We start from the raw sequence: 9,996 nt of genomic DNA, 5'->3' as shown, positions 1-9,996 counted from the left end.
TAAATTAGGGAAAGAGCTTATGGTTTATTTTTGTTTTAAAAACTTAATTTTTTGATGATGTTGGGATGTCAAAATACTTAATTTTTTGCTGAACTGCTGACATGTTTGATGATGTTGGGATGTCAAAATACTTAATTTTTTGCTGAAGGTGCTTAAAATTGATCTTAATGCAATGAATCAAAATTTTGTTGTGTGAGTGACTCGTTTGAATTGGAAAATCTGATAAGTGAACTTATTGATGAATAGTCTTGTGTGCTTCCTTCTAGTTGCTCAGGGAGTGTTCATCTTTGAGAACTCCTGGTATGGTTTAATTTGTTTTTTTTTGTTATTTTTGTTGTTGTTATGGTCCAATTACATTGCATTTCTTGGCGTTTTGAAAATTATATGTGACGAAGGATATATCCTTAGAGTTGGGAGTTAGAGTTGAAAATGTCATAAACTTAGTCGAAAAAAGGGGTTCGGGGGGCACCATTTTGCAAGAACTAAATGTGACGGAGGATATATCCTGTTGACCTAATCGTTTGGAAATTCGAACAATGGATTTGTAAAGTTCAGCTAAGGTTTAGGCGCAATTGTGTATTTGATAAGTTTAACTATCACCACTACAAAATGTGCAACAATAGTTGAACAATAGACAGTTCATATATATAACATGGCCTCAAGATTTGGCTGATGGGAGGATAATTACTCAGCAACAGAACAGGGAACTTAGGACTAAAGAAGCCAAGTATTGAAGATACGTATCAAAATTAGATAGTGAGATGGAAGAATAGGTAAGCATAATCTTATATAGCTCTTGTCCCCATAAGCCTATAAAGAACCCAAGGCATTACTCATTCACAAACAGAAGCATATCTACATCTATAAACCCACTAACTGGAAGCTTCATGGAGGTCACAAAAGCATAAGCATAGTGAGTTTTATGGATACCGGACAAACTCTAATGATGGGTTCTCTTACATTTTTATAACTAATAATTTTTGGATGAAATGGTAAGTACACCCAAAATTTCTGTAATTTCGTAATACCTACACAATTTACTTTCACATTTAAGTACTACAATTTACTTAGATAGATTTAGAGATTAAAAAGCTAAAACAAGAACTCATGATGGGTCCATGTTTGGATGTCTTGTATTAGTTAATAGATATTACTCTCCTTGTCATTTTAATGTTTGAAATTATTACGATATATATATGTCGTCCAGAAGTGCCTCTACACGCACCGAACTAATGATTTTTTTCTTCTTTTTTGCAGATGTTTTTGGACATACAAAAGTGGATATGTTTTTGTTGACAAGTACGTGAGGATATTGTTTTTATATCTCTATCCGTATATATAGTGGTTTGTACAAAATATTTTTTTGGTAGAGTAAATATCAGGTAATTTGGTAGAAATTAACATAGCACGTGGTACAAAATAGTTTTGTGGCAGTATAGAATATAATTTTTGTTGTGGTACAGAAGTTATAGGTGTACAATTAATTCCAGTATTATGTATGGAATTAAATTCTTGACATGGGATTAGACATGGTTCTTATGAAATTTGTAATATATATATAAGTGGACGTTCAATATTAATTTTTTGGATGGTTAGAACTGAAATGTGTGCACGTTGTTGAATGCTTGATAACATATTTACCGTTGATGGATTATATTGTTTATACAGGGTACAGGTTGTATTAATAATAGATTTAGTGATGGATTAATTTGTACAGGTTGTTTATAGAAAATTTTATTTAAAAAAACAAAAAACACGTTAAAGTATTTGGCTACCAAATATTTTTTTGGTAGCCAAATACGTAATAGTTATTCTCAAATTATTTGGCCACCAAATATTTTGGTCTATAATAGTAATTCTCAAATTATGGTAGCACTTTTAGTGACTAATACATTAGTGGTGGAAACATATCTTTTGCCGACTAAACACAAGCTAGTAGCCAAATGTGTACTTTCGGCGACTAATTATTTAGTAGCTAAAAGTGATACCTTTTGCCGACTAAACACAAGCTAGTAGCCAAATGTGTACTTTCGGCGACTAATTATTTAGTAGCTAAAAGTGATACCTTTTGCTGACTAAACACAAGTTAGTAGCCAAATGTAGTCATTCGGCGACTAATACATTAGTGGCGGAAAACATACCTTTTGCCGACTAAACACAACTTAGTAGCCAAATGTAGTCACTTTCGGCGACTAAAAAAATTTTAGTCGCCAATACTATCGCCGACAGGGTAAAGGCGACAAGCTTAGCGACAAACTATTATGGTCGCTAAATCGTTTCGGCGACTAAATATGTGACTTTTGGCGACCAATATTTTGGTAGCCAAAAGTGACATTTCTTGTAGTAATAAGAGACAAATCATAGGATTTTTAATTTTTTTTTTTTTGAAATTGCCCCTATTATATTTATTCTCTATTCGTTTAAATAAAATAAAAGCTAGATTTAGTGTAGATGTTTTTTCTATTATGATTTTTCTTTTCTGAAAATTTTCATAACCGTTTGATAACTCTCTCTCCTTTTTGGTTGTTGAGTAGAATTGTTTCTTTATTAGTTTTGAGGATATTACATATCAGTGTAATTTATAAAATTAATTATAAATCAGTGAAAATTTTTGTCAATATTAATTATTAAAGTTATAAGTTTTCAATATTTTTGTAATTATTTTTCCCTCTATGCACTGGGTTGTGACATTTCCGTTAGTTTTCTTGAACTGGTATCATAAAGAAAGGAGCATGGCTCGACTGTGCCACTTAGCCAAATTATATGAAGTAGATTCGAAAAAATAAATTAGATAAAAATGACTTTAAAAGAAAAAGAATATTTTTAAGTATAATCTGATCCCAATATATAGGATGAAATCAAATAAATTCCTATTTCAAACATTGGATCTTCTATTAGGAAAAAATTGATTCATGTATTCAAATTTCAGGCACAGTGCTTAATCACAATGCTGTTACATTATCTGTTTTTCTTGTTTTTCCTCTCCCTTGTCCTCTCTTTGGCCCTCTTCCTTGTCCTCTTTATGGGGCGAAGACTGAGGAAAGACTTGAGAAAGTCATTGGAAAGTGATCCGTCAACCAAGTTTGAAAAATCTAGAAATCCCCTAGATGTTGATTGGTGATTATATACCAATTTTAAGCAGAATATAACAATCCCAATCAAACAATCAAAGACAAATCGACACAACGATTTTACGTGGAAAAACCACAATTGGACACCTCCAACTGTGATTAAAAAACCACGGGCAACAGCTACAAAACAATCCACTAAGAAGATTTAAAGGAATTACACAGGTATACTCTCAATTACCTAGCGAATCCACGCCTAATTGAACCAACCTCTATGTGCCTCTTCCAACCCTGTCTTCACCTCGGAATTGTCTTTACGATGAGCTACTCCAGAATCCACCAAAGCTTCAGGCTCGAATTCTTCAGAATCCACCGAAGAACAACTCTCTCTTTTGTGTAGAACAAACAAAACCTTTGATGTATTCTTTTTAAACCATGAGTTGAATACTCAATAAAACATCAAAGAAAACTAACAAAATATCCCCAGATATAAACCTTAAAAACCAAAAAGAAGATCTGGAGGAATTAATTTAGTTTTGGGAGAAAACCAACTATTTATAGAAAACCAAAGTAATCCTAATTTTGAAAGAAAACCAACTTCTTAAAGAAAATCCAAAAGTAATCATAGTTTTGAAAGAAAACCAACTTCTTATAGAAATCCTTGTCAACCGGGATTGCCAAGAATAAAACCTAACAATCTCCCCCTTTGGCAATGCCATGACAAAACACACCTAACAAATAAAATCCTAATCACCCCAACCCATTACAGCCAACAAAAACAAGCTTCTTTCTCACGGTCATGATCTGCAAAACAACTATTAGTGCCACAATCTCCAAAACAACTATTAGTCCCACAAGAGTATATGAAAAAGCAATAAACATATGACAAGATTATCTTGAAGTATGAGATTGAAAACATAAATAGATGCGACTAGGAGATTTTGTGAACATGTAGTGTGAATAGATGAAAAACTAAGACACATGCACTTGACACATGACATGAATACATGAAATCCTAAGACACATGCAAAACAAAAAAAGCCAATCTCCCTTACCAAACAAATCAAACGATTCATGCTAACAAACTCTTGTAATGATACACCAAACTCCCCCTAACTAAAAACAAAGGACAAGAAGAAACTGGCAAAAAAATAATATGGTGGAGCAAACAAGAAATTTCAAAGTTGTACCTTAAAACACACAAGATTATCCAAGAAGCACAATTACTTGAAAACACAATGTGCACAGCCTCTAGAAAATTCCTCATAGAAGAAAGTGATGCATTATGTGAAAAGCATAGATCCCATGATAAAAGTGTGTGTGTGACTCTTGGAGTTCGACAAACACAAGATTCAAATCCTAGTAGTGATATGAAAGCTGGACCTCTGACAAGAGAATCTGAGCACAACTAAGGAAAGTCAAATCACTAGGAATCAAGGGGTATTTGGTGAGTAAAAGCGGAGGCTCCCCCTCAATCAATGAATCTTTTTCCTCTTTTTTTTCTTTCTTTCTTTTGCACATTTTTTTTCTTTCTTTTGCATATTTTGTCTTCTTCTCTTTCTTTTTCTTTTTCTTTTGCACAATCATTGGCGGCTGACACGCTCAAGAGTATGGAAACCGAACCAGAGAAGCATGGATATAATAAGGATGGCCTGGTTGGTGACTCTGAGGTAGCCTTTTCCTCATGGCTAGACTGCAAAGAATTAAGGGGAAAGCCATGGAGATGCAAAAGGATGGTAGGTGGTTAAGAGACTCAACATCACCCAAGATATGCTAGTATAGGTCAATTCCTCTAGAAAAGCAAAAGATACAATGCCAGAAGTCCAAAAAAAAAAAATAATCACCAAGGCGGAAGACTCCAAAATTTGCTAATCCAAGAGTGTGTACAGAATGAGACATACTAATCAAAAAACACATACTCCAAAATGAGTAATGACCACAGAAAGCACACACATATTAACATGTAATGGATATTCTCATCAATTCCAATATGCACCAAGGACCACTCAAAAATTTCAAGCTTGCAAAACCATACTAAGAAAATCTTTTTGATTTTTTTTTCCTCAAAAAATAAAGCAAGACAAAAACTGAACATGCACACATTTTTTTTTTCCAATAAAAACAACACACAAAAATCCAAAAGATAAAACAAATCAACACAAGTCAAGTTTTCTCACCCAAACTGCTTTAGTACGAACAAAATTGTGAGAATTGTGGTTCTTGGGTGGTGTCTTGACGTTGTGGTTCCTTTCCCCTACAATAGGAACCCGTCTCGACATGGTTTCCAACTTCTTATTCCTAGGTCTAGGCAAATACACTCTCCCATGCAACTTCTAACAATAAGGGCGAATATGACCACGCATACCACAATGATGACAAATAAAAACAGGGTGTACCTTTTTTTTTTTGCCTTACCAACTCTAGGAAGTTTGAGAAGTCCATCCTTATGTTGAATTTTTTATTCTCCCTTTCCTTGAGTTCTTGTATCATAAGATGTTGAAGCACTCTGTTTTTGCTCTTTCTTACCACCAAAGCCAATGCCACTATTGTCACAACTCTTTTGTTGAGATCCAATGGTATCCTCCAAAGTCTTTGATCCTTTGTTCCAAAGACCAATGGTAGCCATAGCACACTTGAGCTCTTCCTCTTTCTTGATCATTAGTTCTTCCAAAGCAACTTGTGACATCTCGAGAGATTCAATCTTTTCTTCATACATGGCATGGGTTTGCAGTAGCTCATTCCTTTCTGTCTCACAAGTCAATAGTTTTGCACAAAGAACTTGTCGATCATCAGCTACCTTGATGGCATTAATCATGGCCTCGGAAATCTCCTCCTTAAGTTTGACATTCTCACTTTCACATGCTTTGAGTTTCTTTATGGGTTTGTCATTCAATTTGAATAAGTTAAGAGACTCCTTATACAACTTTTCATAAGCTTGCTCAAGCTCTTCATGATCACTCTCCGAGGATTCATCATCAGTGATATTCTCAACTGACCTCTTCGGAGAATCTGTTTGTCCTTTAGCTTCGGAAGCCGCCATGAAAGCAAGGAATTGTTTATGTCCCTCTTCGCCATGATCTTCATTGTCACTTTCATCTTTATCAGATTCAGATTCATCATCCCAAGTGATGGCAAGGGCTTTCTTCTTCTTCAAACGAGTGGGGCATTCTTGAGCAAAATGGCCAAATCCTTGGCATTCATAGCATTGGAGTCTTTCAGAGTTCCCTTGTATCTTTCCTTTCTCTTTCTTGGCTATGGAATTAATTTTGAGTTTTTCTTTTCCTTTAGATTTATGAGAATGAGTAGATTCCAAAAGATTATGATTCTTTTTCAAAAAAGATTTTTTAAATTGTTTAACAAAAGCAGCCGTAATCTTGGAATCTATATCACAATCCTCATCAGAATCCTCTCTAACTTTATGAGTACTACTAAAAGCAATATCTTTTTGTTTCTTTTTGAAATTCCTGTGTGCCTCATAAGTTTGGAGATTTCCAACCAACTGATCTAGCTTGAGGTTGTCAACATCTTGAGCCATCTCAATAGCCGTAACTTTTGGTTGGAACCAATCGGGCAAGGATCTCAAAATTTTTCCCACAACTTTGGATTCTGGAATTTTTTCACCTAAATTGAAGCTGGAATTTATAATGTCACTCAACTTCGCATAAAATTCATCAAAGGTCTCACTATCTTTCATTGAAAGGTTTTCGAAACTAGATGTGAGCCTTTGAAGTTTTGAACGTTTCACAGAAGGAGTGCCCTCATGAACAGTTTGTAAGATATCCCATGCCTCTTTTGCGACTTCACAGTTACAAATATGACTAAATTCTTTAAGTGTGACAGCGCAAAAGAGAGAATTGATGGCTTTACTATTCCAGCTACTATTTTGGTAATCAATTGTGTCCCACTTATCAATTGGTTTGGGGATTGTAACTCCATCAACAGCAATTGTTGGTTCAGTCCACCCATTCATGACGGATTGCCAAACTTTTTCATCAATAGATTTTAAAAAAGATCTCATCCGAGCTTTCCAAAAAGAATAATTGGATCCGTCAAGTAAGGGTGGTCGAACCATAGAATTTCCTTCACGAATTGTATCCATCATCACAAATCAAACAAGATCTCGTTCTAAAAAAAAAATTTAAAAATAGAACAACCTGCTCTGATACCAATTGAAAAATCTAGAAATCCCCTAGATGTTGATTTGTGATTATGTACCAATTTTAAGCAGAATATAACAATCCCAATCAAACAATCAAAGACAAATCGACACAACGATTTTACGTGGAAAAACCACAATTGGACACCTCCAACTGTGATTAAAAAACCACGGGTAACAGCCACAAAACAATCCACTAAGAAGATTTAAAGGAATTACACAGGTATACTCTCAATTACCTAGCGAATCCACGCCTAATTGAACCAACCTCTATGTGCCTCTTCCAACCCTGTCTTTACCTCGGAATTTTCTTTACGATGAGCTACTCCAGAATCCACCAAAGCTTCAGGCTCGAATTCTTCAGAATCCACCGAAGGACAACTCTTTCTTTTGTGTAGAACAAACAAAACCTTTGATGTATTCTTTTTAAACCATGAGTTGAATACTCAATAAAACATCAAAGAAAACTAACAAAATATCCCCAGATATAAACCTTAAAAACCAAAAAGAAGATCTGGAGGAATTAATTTAGTTTTGGGAGAAAACCAACTATTTATAGAAAACCAAAGTAATCCTAATTTTGAAAGAAAACCAACTTCTTAAAGAAAATCCAAAAGTAATCCTAGTTTTGAAAGAAAACCAACTTCTTATAGAAATCCTTGTCAACCGGGATTGCCAAGAATAAAATCTAACAAAGTTGAATAAAAAGGGAGGGTTAATTTAATTATGTTAATACTTTTTTAATTATTAATAAATATTATTTTATTTTTTTATTTATAAACTTGTATTTATTGACTTTCTTAATTATAAAAATCGTGTACATACATTTCATTTAGAGGTGATTTAGAAGTGAGTAATACAATTTTGTAATTGAGGAGTTCAAAATATATAGAGTCATATTTAAGAAAGAAAAAATAATATATATCCAACCCCCCCGCCAAAAAAAAAAAAAAGATAAAATAATATTTACTAATAATTAAAATTTGGTGTAATCAACTCTAAAAAGGAATTAAGATCATCTCCATTCCACTGGACCGACGCTCTTTCCTCAAAAGACAAATGGTCTGAATGAAATCATCTAAGCACAACAAATGAGGAACATAGAAACTAGAATCATTTAAGCTTTTAAAATAGTTGGTGCTTGATAAAGTTGAAACTAAAAATAAAGACTTAAATTAAGTATTGAAAACTGAATGCTAAATTTTCTAAGTTAAAAAGTCATTTGATAAAAACTTAAATGTTGAATTAAAAATAAGTTATTTGATATGTATAAGATAAAATTTGAAATTTATTGTTTTTAAATTATATATTTTAATTTTTATAGTGTGATGATGGTGGTGGTGGTGGTGGTGGAGTGGTAGTGGTAGTGGTGGTAGTGGTGATTTATTTTCACCTTGGGTAAACTTTTTAAAAAATTATGTCATTTTTTTAAGTCCTTCGTGGTCTATACAATCTTGAAAATTAATTTATTAAAAAAAAAAAATCACTAAAAATTAAAATAAGGTCTCGTTTGGCAACATGCCGGTTTAGCCAAAAAGTTAAAAAGTTACTAAAAAAGCCAAAAAGCCAACAACCCATACCAAAAAGTCAAATATTCTTTTTTCTCTCTACTTTTTGCACATCTTTTCGTAAAAATTCAAAAAGTCATCCCAAACATACTATTTTTTTTAGCTCATATTTTAGCTAAATAGCCAAAAAAGTCACTAAATTAGTCTGTTCTGGGACTAAATTGTTTATTATTGATTAGACAGGATCGTTACGTAATTTTTTATTTTAGCCAAATAGCCAAAGATAAAAAATAATTTTTATTTTACATTTGGCGACTAAATTGTTTTAGTAGCCAAAACTCAATATACAGCGATTAAAATATTTTTTTGTCTCTAAAAATACGTTTTTGACAACCAAACTTTTGGTCGCCAAAGATAAAAAAATAATTTTTTATTTTACATTTGGCGACTAAATTGTTTTAGTAGCCAAAACTTAATAAATGGCGACTAAAATATTTTTTTGTCCCCAATTCTTTTATTTTTAGCGACTAAATTTTTTTTAGTCGTCAATAATCAATATACCCCAACTAAAAAAATTTAGTATCTAAATATTGTACTTTTGCCGACTAAAAAAATTATTGGTCGCCAATTCCATAATTTTTGGCGACTAAATTTTTTTTAGTCGCTAAAGGTGCATTTTATTGTAGTGACATTTCATTAGTAGGTTTCACTCTTGTAGATGTTTCTATAAGTAAGATTTCATAACTATAAACATCACAACTTGTGGATATTAATTCTTCCAATCCAAACTCTACACACAATCAAAAGAAATAGCACTTAGTCAAGAAAATTATAGTACTTTGGTGGTTGGACTTGTGATTGTGTTGTGCTATGCCAGTATTCCCCCTTGTCAATGATATTGAATAGAACTCTAGAAGTTCAAAAGAGTTAGTGGACTTTAGTGGACTTGCCTGATTTTGAAGGACAAGCCAAACGAGGGCACAGTATAGTGCACCAAAAGGAATGATGATAGGAGCGATGACAGAGTAGCAAAGTACAATTGTGACAACCAGCATATCCCCAGGTACCCACTACTAGAAATATGACTTTCTGCGTCTATCTTTTTGCGACCGTTTGTTTTGCGGTCGCAAAAAATCTCTTTTTAATTGACCCAACCGTGTTCTTAAAAATAAAAAAATAAAAAACCCCCAAATCATTTAAAAAACTTGACCCGTCCCCCTTTTTTCCCCTTATTTCCCAAATCTGAACTCTCTCTCTCAAAATG

The sequence above is a fragment of the Camellia sinensis genome, chromosome 9 (assembly GCF_055761805.1).
Source record: "Camellia sinensis isolate YWXY chromosome 9, ASM5576180v1, whole genome shotgun sequence".
Classification (NCBI taxonomy): Eukaryota; Viridiplantae; Streptophyta; class Magnoliopsida; order Ericales; family Theaceae; genus Camellia; species Camellia sinensis.
Note: the sequence above shows the minus strand (reverse complement) of the source record.